General features: G+C 52.7%; 1 protein-coding gene across 1 annotated transcript in view; it reads left to right on the top strand.

The window, feature by feature from the left end:
• Nucleotides 1-16,331, top strand: part of LOC139046710 (serine-threonine kinase receptor-associated protein-like) — a 96,158-nt gene that overhangs the window by 20,838 nt on the left and 58,989 nt on the right. The window lies entirely within an intron of this gene.

The raw sequence follows: 16,331 nt of genomic DNA, 5'->3' as shown, positions 1-16,331 counted from the left end.
TGAAGTACCAGCGCGACCTATCGTCCGAGACCTATAGTGAACAAAATATACCGTCACAGTCATCAAGCACCGCACAGCCAATGCCGTTTCCAAGGTTCCTGTACACTACTAGCGACAAATCAGCGCCGAACGACCCTGCACTCAATTCGCGATTGGAAAAAAAAAAATGGCCAGGCTTAGCTTGGTTAAGCCAAGAATGCGTTGCATATTGCGCGAGTTGGGGCCCAGCTTTTCTTCCGGCTGTCGTGACGTCACGTCACGTGGTTGCGCTAAAGGTCAATGGTGGCTGCCCGGCCGCGCCCAGGGGCTGAACTGAGTGATTTCAATATGCAACGCATAAAAACACTGTGTACATAGGTTTTGTGGGAGCTGTGATGTAGCGGAGCAATGTACTTTGTACCACGACAATTACAACGAAGAGCAAAGACACACTTGCCGTTTCACTACCGTCATCGCGGAAAGAGGGAATAGAAATAGACCCACATATGAGACGCGCAGCAATGAACAATGGCTCGCACCCTCAATGGCGGCTGCCCGGCCGCGCCCAAGGGCTGAACTGAGTGATTGCAATATGCAACTCATAAAAATGATCTCGATTACTACAGTGGTGCGAAACTTCCTTCTTACCCTCCCATCGTGCCGCAGGCCTCATCGTCCGCACTGCTTCCGGCGCATGCTCGAGTGACGCGCCGTAGCGCTTCACGAAGAAAACTTTCGAGACCTTCGACACATAAGCCACGCCACTACACTTTTTTTTCAGACAACTATCCGCCAGCACGCACGCATGCCAACGCGTGACTGAGACGCGGAGCGCAGATCGACACACGCTCGGCACTGAGTGGTGGGCCACGCAAATACATGCACGCTGGACCCGCCGTGTACGTGAGTAGCCTTGGGTCGGGGCTCCCGAGGGCGCTTGTTTCGTGCATGGATTATTGACTCGCGGAGACGGTACATCTGCGATGCGCGATCGTTAGTCACACGCGGGAGAGTAAACAGACCGCGATACGGTCTCGTGCGGTGGGACATTCATATTCGGCTTTGTTCGGTTTAACGAATAAGAAAAAAAAGAAACAGTGAAGGGAAGCAACGAAGAACACAGTGTGTGTTGGAAAAAAAAAGTATTTACTCATTGGTCACAACAGTTTTTCCCTTTCACCCGCCTTACCTTGCCCGTCAAGAGAAAGTGAAACAAGCTGCTACTAGAGCTTGACGCATAAACACCGTTGTCGTGCAAAAAATCTGCACGAAATTTCCATACAATGTTCAATAGAACGCTTATTGAAAGCTATAGAAGTGCGCAAGGGTTTAGCAGAGTAAAAAAAAATTCGGCTGGAACTAAACTACACACCGACGCGGACAGAACTTCACTTCATGGTGGGTGTTATTCCTTTTCGGGGAAATATATAGCACGGGACTTTTGGAAAGCCTGCAATAGAAAACGTAGCGTACGCATCTCGAAGTGACCGAAATGCGAAAACTGTGATGCGCATGTCAGCCACATTTTTGACAATATTACGCGAGCAGGACAGAAGGTGGACCAGCGCACTCCTGAAGAGAAGAACGCGGCAGATGACGCTTGCACTGAAGAGTGCTTCGTGCGTGATATCACAGATCTCTTTCCTTCTCGGCGTTAGGAGGCACTGCCACAGTGTGTGCTGTTCGACATGCGAGTATTCAGATTGCTGACACGGATTTAGGTGAATGTTCGACCAGCGGAGCTTGTCCCAATATTCTGGAATCCCGCGCTACGACATTTCTTGCCCCAGTGTTGCTTTGGGACCTTAAATCCAATTTCAAAAATATATCAGGATAGCCGATCTAAATTGGACGGGCACTGCTTTGACGGCAGATGGAGCTAGATTAGCCTTCCAAAGCGAATAGCTTTCTTCGGCTCATCAGACCAATTTTCTTCTATGTCACCGTTCATGTGGGCCGATCTCGAAGGCAGTGGAGTCAAACACATCTTCTCAAAGCAGTAGCTGCCACGAGGGTAGAATGCGAGAAACGGACACGTGACCTACACGCCGGACGTATCAAAGCGCTACTTTGGCACCATAGAAGCATGCGCGTAATTGTAGCCTACATGAACACCCTTCTTCAGGGTTCTGTGGAAGACATCCTAGAAAAAAAAACGGATAGCATCCCTGCAGTCGCTGAAGCAGTTTTCTACGGTATCCTCACGTGGACATGAAGCGGGAATGTGTGTACCGTGGCACATAGCACTGAGGGATTTATTCTGATGACATTGGATATGGCATCAGAATGAGAATCTCTCGCCTGCAACCATGCCTTACCTGGGAGGGCTGCTGTGTGCCGTTCAAAGAAAAACGACGTTCTAACGTCTGGTGGCAAGTACTATCGTGAGCAATGTGAGCGGGAACACGCGAACGCGTGGCGAATAGCCTCGAAACCGAGTTAGCACGATACGCGGATGGCGTTGTCGAAAAGAGAGGAGGAACTGGGGCGCTCTTCCGCTAACGGTTTGCACTCCCTCCTCGCTATGCTACGAAACGGAAACCGATTGCGTTTCACCGGCTGCTAGCGATGATAAGGCGGTTACAGCACACAGAGCGCGGCAATGTGTTGCCTTACCACCACCACCACCATCATCATCATCATCATCATCATCATCATCAGCCTGGTTACGCCCACTGCAGGGCAAAGGCCTCTCCCATACTTCTCCAACTACCCCGGTCATGTACTAATTGTGGCCATGCCGTCCCTGCAAACTTCTTAATCTCATCCGCCCACCTAACTTTCTGCCGCCCCCTGCTACGCTTCCCTTCCCTTGGGATCCAGGGAAGCGTGCAGGGGGCGGCAGGAAGTTAGTTGCGCGCAAAATACACTATCTCTCTCTTTCTCTCTACGACACACCCGGAACATCTGGCAGCGATACCGGCTTGATAGTATAGCGCGTGTAATAGCGTTCACGCGAAGGAAAAAAGATCGTGTTGTTTTTTATACCTATTTTGCTGTGTCCTGCTTCCCGTGAACGGAGAGAAGTTGCACGCATCAGTCGGTTGAAAAGTTTTTGGGCGCTTGCGACTGGTAGCAAACCTCAAACGTACGTACATAAAGAAAATACCCCATTACATCAGCATTAGCTTGCCCTTGCGCGATTAGTGGGCTAATAACGGGTCATGGCTCGCCCGGCTTGAATGACGGCTTCGATTATTTTTGGCAGAGAGCATCGACGAAGGCTGTGCCAACTTGAAGACGTTTCCATTTTTCTTGTGTGGCTTCCCACAGTTCATCGCCGGTCGCCAAGTCGAAGGAGAGCATGGAAAGGTTAGTCTTCATACGCGCCCAAACATGTTCCATTATGTTCATGTCCCCCACCCTTCGCACACTACTCAAGGCACATTAACCCTCGTTCATCTAAAAGACGTGTCCCGACCTTTGCTGTATGCGCAGGAGACCAGTTCTCTTGGAATACATAGCACCCATCCGCGTGTGGACCATACGATGCATAAGGGATCATCTCGTGCTCCAGCAAAGTGCAATGCGTAGCACTCGTAAATCTCCCAGAGATTCTTACAACGGAACTTAGGCCGTCAGGCAAAATAGCCGCTCACACGTTTACCGACGTGTATCCGCTTGCGGCTATCTCCTTGATGCTCTGCGGACAGAAGGGTGTGTTCTCCATGCGCCACACTCTTTTCTGCTGGTACCAAGCGGCTCGAGGTAGTAGATTCGTCGGAGATGATGACATACTTCCAATCCGCCACTCTCCGGTTACGGCGATCGACAGCGAACTTCAGGCGATCAGTTTTGTTGGCAGCTGTGAGAAGGGGCTTCTCAGCGGCAATGTGACTTCAGAGTGCGGCTTCCCTTAACCTTCGCCGTACCGTGCTGTCAATTGCATATGCCAGGTCGAAAATACTGCGCACGTCCTTCGCACTTTAAAATGGCTTCTCATTGACTGCAGCAACAATTTGTAGGTCTCGGTCCATCGACGTGGCGCGGGGTCACCTCTTGAAGAACGCATTAAGGACGCGCCGCACATATCGCTATGCTTGGACTGTCCTGTTGATGGTCTTCAACTGGTAGCGTGTCAAAGCAGCAATGTCGCGCTGCGTGTGCCCTTTCTTTGACAATTCGCGACTTCTTCCCACTTATGCAAATGCACTCGCGAAGTCATTAGGCGCTGAAACACAGATGACTGCTAGGCACGGACAGCCGTGGTCTACTTTATAAGCATATTTCCCGAAGAAAAGAAAGTAAAACAGACCTATCAGTGCTCAGCCAACACCACCAAGATATAAGCAAATCCTGTGTATCACGGGAGGCTACGTCACGGCCGATCCCTCAGTAGTTACGTAACCTGATGGGTCATTGGATGTGACTGCGCGCGCTCACTTGAACTCATATCATCGCTAGTGGCCGGTGACAAGCAATCAGCTACCGTTTCGTAGCAACGCTAGCGAGGCGAGGGTGCAAACAGTTAGCGGAACCGCGACGCCCTTTCCACTTCGTTTCCGACAGCGGCCGCTGCGAATCGCCCCACTTCGGGTTCGAGGCTATTTGCCACGCGTTCGCGTGTTCCCTCCTCATATAGCTCACGACAGTACATTTGGCGGACGCGTTTGAAAGCATCCTGGTATCGACATCTCAAGTATAGGCAACGCAAGAAAAGGGTGCAGGAGAGAGCGCGTCTGCCGTAGCTGCAGAACAGTCTTCAAAGTTCGTCTATTGCCGTTCGAAAATACCGAGGACGCCTCATACGACATGTTATTGCTAGTTGATTTATGCACTCTCTGTAATCTATAGCAGAACATACGATAGGCATGCGGAAGCTCCGCGATCAAGGCAATCGTTTTCGAAAAACTATGGTATATTGACACGTATACTTATCTTTATCGGGCAACCACGTTTCGCAGCCTAACAAAAGTAATCGCACAGCGTGGGACGCGCCTGTATGTACCGAAGTTTCTGGAACGTTATCGATGCTTCTATCTGCTGTCTGTTGTCGCTGAACGTTATGTTATCTGATTGCATCACTTGACGCGAATGGTGTAGAACTTTGTAGAAGGCATGCGGGTCCGAACGATTAGTCTGGAACATTCGATGACTGCTCTATAAAAGCCGACGCGCTTGACCCGCAGATCAGATTTTCGACGATCGCCGAGCGTGTTCGCCGCCATCGTTGCGCTTTAAGTGTAGCCTGTTTTGTGGGCACAGGTTCGCCCAATAAAAGCTAGTTTTGTCTTTCACAGTACTGCTACTGTGTTCTTTAACGTCACTACCACGTGACATCTGGTGGAGGTGCTTGTGCGTTCATGTACCGAACGCCCCCGCAAAGTCGCGATCCAAGCCCAAAGCCCGAGGACAAAACTAACATCGCCGAAGACCAGCGTGCTAGCCGCAGACTGCAAAGACTGCCCCCAGAGCACGGACTTCTGCCTGAAACGACAAAGAAGATAGTGATCAAGACAACCCAAATGGCTGCCCCAGTGTCCCCCGTTATCGTACAGCAACCTCGGGACCCACCAACTTTCCATGGAGCAGCAACTGAGGACCCGGAATACTGGCTGGAGACGTACGAGCGAATCGCGACTTTCAACAACTGGGACTCCGACGACAAGTTGCGGCACGTATACTTCGCCCTAGAAGACGCCGCCAGAACGTGGTTCGAGAACAGGGAGTCGACATTGACAACATGGGACCTGTTCCGTACCGGCTTCATGCGCACCTTTACAAGCGTCGTGCGCAAGGAAAGGGCCGAAGCCATGCTGGACGCCCGAGTGCAACTACCGAACGAGAACGTTGCCATCTTCACGGAGGAAATGAAGCGTCTCTTCCGCCACGCCGACCCGGATATGCCCGAGGAGAAGAAAGTCCGCCTTCTCATGCGTGGTGTGAAGGAAGAACTTTTCGGCGCAATGGTACGAATCCCACCGAAGACCGTAGAAGAGTTCCTTCGCGAGGCAACCAGCATCGAGAAGACACTCGAGATGCGAAACCGGCAATTCGACCGCCGCACGAACGCGACAAACTACGCCGGACTTCAGTCACTGGCCACCGACGACCTGCGCGAGACTATCCGAGCTGTCGTGCGGGAGGAGCTACAAAAGCTGTCCCCATCATCACACCCTCAGGTGGCTTCGATTGCCGATGTCGTGCGTGAGGAACTCCAACAACAACTTGGAGTAGCCCCTGAATCGCCGCAGCCCGAGCCGCAAGCAATGACCTACGCCGCCGTCGCACGCCGTCAAGGCCCCCCTCCGCGACCGCGCCAGGGCCCTGTCACGCCGTAGTTTCGTCGTCCGCCGCCGCCGCCGCCGCCAGCACGACCACCCGTCGCCCAGCGCACCTACCCGAGGAAGACAGACGTTTGGCGCGCTCCTGACCACCGCCCGCTCTGCTACCACTGCGGGGAAGCCGGCCATGTGTACCGCCGATGCCCATACCGGGAGATGGGACTGCGAGGTTTCGACGTTAACGCGCCGCGGCCACAGATTGGCGAACGACCTCGCGATATCGCCGACTACCTCGCCGCCACTCAGTGGAGCCATCGACGAGCTTCCCGTTCGCCGTCACCTGGCCGCTACCTGTCGCCGCAGCGCCGACCATACACTGGCCCAGCCCGCGGCCGGTCCGTCAGCCCATATCCGGAAAACTAAAAGCAGCAACCGATGGAGGTGCGGTTGCTGTTCGTCGAACTGACGAAGATCCTCCGCCGCCGACGAAGACGACGAAGCAACCATCTCGACGACCTAATGACGACACGCCGCCGTCCCGACGAAGTCAGGAAGCCAAAACTACACCGACGAAAGACGACTTGACGACGCGACGTTCAAGCTTCAGTTTAACACGACGCAGCCGTGATCCGACGCCAAGACCTAACTGCAATGCCAGACAAAGAACCACCGACCTCGACGTGCTTCTCGACGGACACGCGGTTACCGCCTTAGTAGACACAGGGGCTGATTACTCCGTCATGAGTGGACACATCGCCGCCCAGCTGAAGAAGGTTAAGATGCATGGGAAGGCCCTCAGATTCGAACCGCTGGAGGACACCTCATCACGCCGACTGGAATCTGCACGGCAAGAATAACCATTCATGACCGAACTTACCCTGCCACTTTCGTTATCCTCCAACAGTGTTCACGAGACGTCATTCTCGGTATGGACTTCCTGAACCAACACGGCGCAATCATCGACCTGAAGTCACAGTCAATAACGCTGTCGGAAGATAAAGCGATATCGCCGGAGAGCCCTCGTAGTCACCATGCCTTGAGTGTGCTCGAAGATCAAGTGAGCATCCCGCCTCACTCCAGCATTGTTATTTTGGTCGGCACCGAAACACCCGCTGACGTAGAAGGCGTCATCGAAGGCGACCAACGTCTTCTGCTCGACCGTGAAATTTGCGTCGCAAGAGGGATCGCTCGACTGCACGGAGGAAACACGAAAGTGTTGCTGACAAACTTCAGCAAGGAGTTCAAGCACATCAACAAGGGCACGACCATCGCATACATCGAGGAAATTGTGGAAACCAGCGATGCCTTTGTCCTCTCGGATTCTGTCGCATGTACCCCGACGACTGTAGTTCCCGAGCCAGACTTCGACATAAGTCCAAGTCTCCCCGTGATTAAGCAGCAACAGCTCAGAAGTCTGCTTCGACGATACAAAAGCTGCTTTTCGACGTCATCGAGGATTCGACAAACACCAGTCGCAAAGCATCGCATATTAACCGAAGAATGCGCTCGACCACTACGCCAGAGCCCTTACCGAGTTTCGACGCGGGAACGTGAAGCTATAAGAGAACAAGTCGACGAAATGCTGCGCGACGACATCATCCAGCCGTCGAAAAGCCCGTGGGCATCCCCTGTTGTCCTGGTAAAGAAAAAGGACGGAAGCCTACGTTTCTGTGTCGATTATCGTCGACTGAACAAGATCACGAAGAAGGATGTATACCCCCTCCCACGGATAGACGACGCATTGGATCGGCTCTGCAACGCTAAATACTTCTCGTCGATGGACCTCAAGTCTGGCTATTGGCAAATAGAAGTCGACGAAAGAGATCGCGAAAAGACCGCCTTCATCACCCCAGACGGCCTCTACGAGTTCAAGGTTATGCCATTTGGACTGTGCTCGGCACCTGCAACGTTCCAGCGCGTCATGGACACGGTTTTAGCAGGATTGAAGTGGCAGACCTGTCTCGTTTACTTGGATGACGTCGTTGTCTTCGCCGAAAATTTCAACGATCACCTTAGGCGGCTTGCAACAGTACTCGAGGCCATCAAGTCATCAGGGCTCACTCTGAAGCCAGAAAAGTGCCGCTTCGCCTACGATGAGCTTCTGTTCCTAGGCCACGTCATCAGCAAGTCTGGAGTCCGCCCCGACCCGCAGAAGACAGCTGCCATCGCAAAGTTCCCGCAGCCCACCGACAAGAAGGCAGTGCGTAGATTTCTTGGCATGTGTGCCTACTACAGGCGATTTGTCAAGGACTTTTCACGCATCGATGAGCCGCTGACACAGCTAACTAAATGTGACATTGAGTTCAAGTGGGAAACGCCGCAGGCCGACGCATTTGAAGAACTCAAACGACGCATGCAGACTCCGCCCGTACTTGCGCACTTCGACGAGCACGCCGATACCGAAATTCACACTGACGCCAGTAGCCTAGGCCTCGGTGCCGTCCTAGTCCAGAGAAAAGATGGACATGAACACGTGATAGCTTACGCTAGCCGGTCGTTGTCAAAAGCGGAAGGCAATTATTCCACAACGGAAAAGGAATGCCTCGCCATCGTTTGGGCTACAGCGAAATTTCGCCCCTACCTATATGGCAGGCCATTCAGAGTGGTCAGCGACCATCACGCGTTGTGTTGGCTAGCTAACTTAAAGGACCCTTCAGGACGGCTGGCACGGTGGAGCCTCAGACTACAAGAATACGACATTACTGTAACATACAAGTCCGGACGAAAACACTCAGATGCCGATTGCCTATCACGCGCCCCCATTGACCCGCCGCCGCAAGATAACGAGGATGACGACGCCTTCCTTGGAATAATAAGCGCGGAAGACTTCGCTGATCAACAACGAGGGGACCCGGAGCTAAAAGCCCTTGTCGAGTATTTGGAAGGGCACACCGACGTTGTCCCTAGGGCATTTAAGCGTGGACTATCTTCGTTCACGCTTCAAAACAACCTACTCGTGAAGAAAAACTTTTCACCAGTCCGCGCCAACTACCTTCTTGTTGTTCCGTCGGCGCTGCGTCCAGAAGTACTGCACGCCTTACACGACGATCCAACCGCTGGGCACCTCGGATTCTCCCGGACGCTGTCGCGAATACAGGAAAGGTATTACTGGCCGCGTCTGACCGCCGACGTCGCCCGTTACGTTAAGACATGCCGAGACTGTCAACGACGCAAGACACCACCGACAAGGCCAGCAGGGTTACTACAACCGATCGAACCTCCTCGTCGACCATTCGAGCAGATTGGGATGGATTTGTTGGGGCCGTTTCCGACGTCAACATCCGGGAATAAGTGGATCGTCGTGGCGACGGACTATCTCACCCGCTTCGCTGAAACAAAAGCTCTACCGAAAGGCAGCGCAGCCGAGGTGGCGAAATTTTTCGTCGAGAACATCCTGCTGCGACATGGCGCCCCAAAAGTCCTCATTACCGACAGAGGAACGGCTTTTACAGCAGAGCTCACCCAAGCCATTCTGCAATATAGCCAGACAAGCCACAGGAGGACAACTGCCTACCATCCGCAAACGAATGGTCTCACGGAGCGCCTGAATAAGACCCTCGCCGACATGCTAGCGATGTACGTCGACGTTGAGCACAAGACGTGGGACGCGGTCCTGCCGTATGTAACCTTCGCTTACAACACGGCGGTGCAAGAAACAACACAGATCACGCCGTTTAAGCTGGTTTACGGCAGGAACCCGACGACGACGCTCGACGCCATGCTGCCCCACGTCATTGACGAAGAGAATGTTGACGTCGCTAGCTATCTCCAGCGCGCCGAAGAAGCCCGACAGCTCGCCCGCCTGCGGATCAAGGACCAACAGAGGACCGACAGTCGATACTACAACCTCCGACGACGCTTCGTCGAGTACCAGCCCGGCGACCGTGTTTGGGTATGGACCCCGATACGCCGACGAGGACTCAGTGAGAAACTACTCCGACGCTATTTCGGACCCTACAAGGTCATCCGACGCATTGGCGCTCTGGACTATGAGGTCGTGCCAGACGGCATTTCGCATTCACAGCGGCGCCGCGCACGATCTGAAGTGGTCCACGTGGTGCGCCTTAAACCCTTTTACGGACGCTGACAAACTTCGCCATTTTTGTTCTTTTCTTTGCTACGAGTGCTTTTGTTCATTACCTTCGTTTATTTGCAGCATCGGGTCGATGCTTTTTAAGAGGGGGGTATTGACACGTATACTTATCTTTATCGGGCAACCACGTTTCGCAGCCTAACAAAAGTAATCGCACAGCGTGGGACGCGCCTGTATGTACCGAAGTTTCTGGAACGTTATCGATGCTTCTATCTGCTGTCTGTTGTCGCTGAACGTTATGTTATCTGATTGCATCACTTGACGCGAATGGTGTAGAACTTTGTGGAAGGCATGCGGGTCCGAACGATTAGTCTGGAACATTCGATGACTGCTCTATAAAAGCCGACGCGCTTGACCCGCTGATCAGATTTTCGACGATCGCCGAGCGTGTTCGCCGCCATCGTTGCGCTTTAAGTGTAGCCTGTTTTGTGGGCACAGGTTCGCCCAATAAAAGCTAGTTTTGTCTTTCACAGTACTGCTACTGTGTTCTTTAACGTCACTACCACGTGACAATATGTACTAGGGTACATGCGGCTCAGGAAGCCGCAGCCGGAGCGGATGTTTCCGTTAGATGCATGTGGTTTCCTTCCTAGTATTATGTTTGTGTACATCAAGCTTGTAGACTGCTACTGTCCTTTTTTTTCACGCAGTAAAGAGATAAAAAAAGAGTGTAATCATTGCCTGTTGGTCAGAGAATTGGGCTGCTGTGATGGAAAGCACCTTCGATCTCATCATCATTCGAGCATTTCTTTATAGTATTATAAGTGGGCTTCATCCACTCGAGATTTGTATCGCGTACCCTTCACACCACACTGTACGCGAAATCGCAAATTTGCAAGATAAGTATTTGGTTATTCGCTTATATTGACATTCATCATCGATGGTTCTCCCAAGTTTATTTTTTCTTTTTTTTTGGCTTGACACTGTTTGGTCACTGGCTAATGAACCTCCCTTTCGCTTTTAAACCTATTTAGTCGGTTTGCATATCAGTTCGGAGTGACTCCGCTTACACTTAAAAGGACCCTGAGCCAAATAACAACCCGCGGATAGCATACGCTGCTGTGAACATCTCAGCCATGTTGTGCAGTCGTTCTTGGTGCTCGCAAGCGGAGCACAAAGTCACCTTTCTCTCAAACGCTCTCTTTTCAACAGAAAGCTGCTGCTCACGCTTTTCTGGACGCTTTATTTCGTAACATAGCCGACTCCCATACGCGGCTGCTATTGGCCAATAGCTGACGTCAACCAAGAAGGGTTTTTGGGTCAGCCGGCTTCTTCCTACTGTTACTGCGTATATTTGTTGACGCAGTTTAGTAAACAGGCTGAAGTAAGCGAGGCTGCTTTCGAATTTCGATAATTATGCGTACTTCCGGAACAAGCCGTCTATCCTCTGCTCGCGCTTGGCAGCGGCCGCAAGAGCAGAAACTATGGCCACGCTGGTTATCGGTGTCGCAACCGTCCGGTCTCGCCAATTTCGACTCGTTTTGAACACTCAACTATAACTTCCACCCATGCAAAACTTAAGGTCAGGCCACACGCACTCTTGCCAGGGCGCGCTCACCCCTGGCCGGTCCTCGTTAGATGTCTTGGCACACTTCGCTTCGTGATGAGTTACTGACAGCGTTTTCAAAATGCGCAAGTTGTATGCGGCTACTATCCGTCGGTGAACCTAGTGCAGGACAAAGCCGGTCCGCACCTCTGCACCACGTAGCACAGCGAGACAGGAGGGTATGAACGCGAGCGCGCACTCAAGCCAAGTCATGCACAAAGCAAATGCTTCAGTGGCATGTTCGGTGCACCTGCGGTCTGCTACGTAGTGTAAATACCGCGGCCGCCGCGGGGTGCCGCCACGAGCCCACTGGCTTTAAAACCCCCTAAACTTCGTAAAGCAGTGCCACGCTTTGAAGAATGCCGCCTCCTCCTCGCGCGCTCTGGCCGAGGCCGATGCCGCGCCGCTATTGGCCTAATAGTATCACGTGGGGCCTCGCGCCGTGCGTCAGCGCCATTTTCGCTCGAGAAGCGTCTACGGAGTGGCGAGGAGCGCATGTTGGCGCTGTTGCTATGCTCGAGCATTGTAGGCGGCGCCACGGTCGAGGAGTGAGCGTAAAGAGAGGAGAAACGAGGAAGAGGGGAGGCGGAGAGGGTCGCTACTTTACGAAGTTTAAGGGGCTTTAACTGGCTTAAGGGTGCCTCGTTGTCCACCTCGCAGGCGGGCAAGGAAGTCATAGGAGGTGGAGGAGGAAATAAAGAGAGAATTAGACAGGGACGTTAACAAGAAATGCGTCTGGTTGGCTACCCTAATCTGGGGGATGGGAAAGAGGGAATAGAAAGATAAGATAGAGAGAGGGAGGAAAGCCGCAGTCAGCTCGCGCACGTACGCGCAGGGCCTGAGCGAGTCAAAGGCGTTCACGTAGGCCAGTCTCGCTGAGGACAACCGCGTTTGATGCGTCGTAGGCACCAAAATCGGAAGTTTCCGCGTCTACGTAAACACGCGAAATAAAATTGGAACAGCGTGCCGCGGTGACGAGAAGACGGAGCGTCTTGCGCACACCCCGCTCCACCGTAGCCTTAGCAGTGAAAGTCATTGAAGAAGAAGGGGAAGCACCGCGAGCGCCATGTTTGATTGCCAATAACTCCTCTTCTGCTGAACGCACTGAAGAAATTTTTTGCGGCAAAGTATTATTGGAATAGTCTAACTTAAATGCATTTCTCGACTTCGATAAAAAGTGGTTCGGGGCCCCTTTAAGTCCCTAATATGGTTAGCATTCAGCTCCAACCATTCCGGCTGACTCGTCGCAACGGGGTCCTGCAATATAACACAGAGCGATGATTCCAGGGGAAGGGAAGCGTAGCAGGGGGCGGCAGAAAGTTAGGTGGGCGGATGAGATTAAGAAGTTTGCAGGGACGGCGTGGCCACAATTAGTACATGACTGGGGTTGTTGGAGAAATATGGGAGAGGCCTTTGCCCTGCAGTGGGCGTAACCAGGCTGATGATGATAATGAAAGTGCCACGTTTGTCCTGTTATTAAATCTAGCGAGTTCTGGTCCCTTCACCCATAGAAAGTTGTTTGGCTGTTTTATGCTACTAAATGTATCAGCAGCAGATAATCTATAAAACCGGGACACCAACCGATTCAATGACAAGTTCAATATGGCGTTACACACCAATCGTCAAGTTTCCCGATCCAACAGATGATAAGCCTGCCACAAAGAGCGTTGCAGCAAAGAGAGAGAGCGACAATAAGCGAAAAAAAATACAGCTCTGTTTCACGCACTACGACATCGCTTCTATTGTCCCTTCATTCCACTACTGCTACTGGCCGGAAGACACATAAGTTTCGGTAAATACTGCTCTTGACTCCACCGACAAAGGCACGCCTTCATCGTTCTCTCCTGTAGCTAGCCGGGTAGCACATACGAAAGCGTCGTCATCATACCGTTGTCACTGAGCCCGCGTCGGGAAACTCCCCGGCTTCGGTGGCAGAGGTAATTGGCGCCATCTATGAGGAGGGCGAAGCCGAAGATCCGTTTCCCTTGCATGGCCTCGTAGATCGCCGCGCGCATGAGCGCCGATCCAGGTGACCGATCCCTTCCTCCCACAACACCTGTCCCCTCGCCCACCCTCGTAACTCCCTCGCAACTCCCTCACCTTCAGCTGTCTCCGCGCGCGCGCCGTGCGGCCCCACCGGCCCGGCGCCAGCTTAGCCCGCTGCATGACGTTTCATGTTTCGTTATCTGGTGTTATCGGGAAGCGTGCGCTCCTGTGCGTTGACCGGTGTGGGTAGTTTCGTCAGTTTCGTGGTCCTCGGTAGCCGTGTGCTTGTGCTCCGCGACGTTTCACCCGTTTCATGACTCGTACAGCTCGAGCATCGTGCAGAGGTGCACGAATACCTCAAGAACAAGCCCTGCAAGGTTGTTCCGGGCGCCTAAAGACAACAGGTGAGCGCGCTCACCTGAGCGCGCTCAGTGGAATCTCTGTGTGTCACGTTCTACAAACGTACTAACAGCTGAAAAATTACTGTTCGTGTTTAATTGTGTATTATCTCAGTAATCGCCGATGGGAAAACCACGCGAACAACTTTCATGTGTAGGCATGATACGCTTTTTTTTCTTCTGGAAAGCATGAGCATTGCAAGTGTCCTACATGCAAATTTGTGCAGTTCGTGTTTATTATACAAAGGAGTGCCCAGTAGGTACAACTTAAGTGAAGCGATTTTACTGCTAAGCATAGCATACGGGGGAACAAAAAGTCGTGTGGTTGGCTTATTTTACCAGGTCTTTGATTGAGGAATACGCCTTTCTGCGAATGTTTTCTATGTGCTGCTGCAAAAGCCGACTGCCTTCTGTTCCCCCTTGCCACCGTTGCTCAAGTCGTGGCCAAGTGCAAAATAATGTGATTATGTGTATTTCAGTTTTTAGTACAATGTTATTTTTGTTCTGCCATGTCTTTTTCATTTTGCTCAGTAGTAATGAACACGTCCCGCATTTCATATACTTTCGTGCAGGTTTATAAGTAGGCTTTTTTTTTTAGAGCGCAGCTCTTTGGCGTCCGTTCCTGGGTTTCGCGTCGTCGTCGGCGTTGTCGTCGGCCTCGTAACCAGCTCCGCCCCCCTTTCATCCCCCCAGCGCTAGCAGCGACCGACTGATACCGCTGGATGCCGCTGACGCCGCTAGAGAGTCAAGATAACGTGACTGCATAGAACACCGTCGCCGCCATGCAGAAAGAGGAGGAAAGGGTCCCCCCCCCCCCTGTTCTTGTGTGGCGGATAGGGTGCTCTTCAGTTGCCGACGCGCCGGTTATTTCACGTAGGCGCCGGCACGTCGACGAATACGTGACCACCTTCCCACGGCTAGACCTGGTTCTTAGCGCTGCGGAAGCGAGGGTATCATATTGTTTGTGTCGGCATCGGCGGCGTTGTCCCTGAAACCAACTCCGCAGCTGGGGTTGACTCACTATCGGCGTCAGCGGCATCAGTCAGTCGCTGCTATCTCTTCCCTCCTCCCTTTATCGTGTTGTCCGCTTGCTGCGCGCGCTTCTGCCCCCATCGTTTGCCGCTGGGTGTACACGCCGCCCCCCTCCCCCCTCTTCCTGCGAGTCTCCGGTTGTCAAAGCGCCGGCTCGAACTTAATTCCTTTCTTCGCTCCTCCTCCAATGCAACCCCTGTGCGGTGGCAATCAGAGAGCCAGATCGGTGGCGGCGGATCTGTATATGTGCACCGCCCGAGCCGAAATTGCCGCTGCCGTTCGCCCTGTGCGGTGGCAATAAGAGAGCCAGATCGGTGGCGGCGGATCTGTATATGTGCACCGCCCGAGCCGAAATTGCCGCTGCCGTTCGCCACTGCGAAATTATCTGCCAGTTCTTTCTGAGCCATGAGCGAGACGACCGATGGAAGTCCTCCGTCTGCTGCTGCTGCTGCTGCTAAACGAGCTGCCAGAGCAGAGGCCCAGCGCCGTAGCCGTCAGAATCCAGAGGTGCGTGCCGCCGAAGCAGAAGCTTACCGTCGCCGCCGTCGAGATGATCCAGGAGTACGCGTCGCCGAAGCAGAGGCTAAGCGCCGCCACCGAGAAGACCCTGCCGTTCGCGCCGCCGAAGCGGAGGCTCATCGCCGCCGTCGAGAGCAACCAGCAGTAAGCGAGGCTGAAGCAGAAGCTCATCGCCGCCGCCGAGAAGACCCTGCAGTTCGCGCCGCCGAAGCGGAGGCTCATCGCCGCCGTCGAGAGCAACCAGCAGTAAGCGAGGCTGAAGCAGAAGCTCATCGCCGTCGCATATATCAGTCTATTTCTCCGACCACAAAGCTTCCTTCATGACTGTCAAGAACTGTTAGTGGAGTCTTTGTTAAAGGAATACGTGTGAAAAATAAAAAAAAAATTATGTGATAGCGCATACATGTGTTGCTCGATTTCTTTGCCTCAATCTATCGAAAAGGTGAAACAGCTTATTTGCTGCGCTCAAATTTCGCATTAGGAAGTAACGTAATCGTCGGTAATTTTTTTGCTATGTCGGTCAATCAAATAATGTTAGCATTTTATTCTACATT

The sequence above is a fragment of the Dermacentor albipictus genome, chromosome 10 (genome assembly GCF_038994185.2).
Source record: "Dermacentor albipictus isolate Rhodes 1998 colony chromosome 10, USDA_Dalb.pri_finalv2, whole genome shotgun sequence".
Lineage (NCBI taxonomy): Eukaryota > Metazoa > Arthropoda > Arachnida > Ixodida > Ixodidae > Dermacentor > Dermacentor albipictus.
This window is presented reverse-complemented; position numbering and strand designations above follow the sequence as displayed.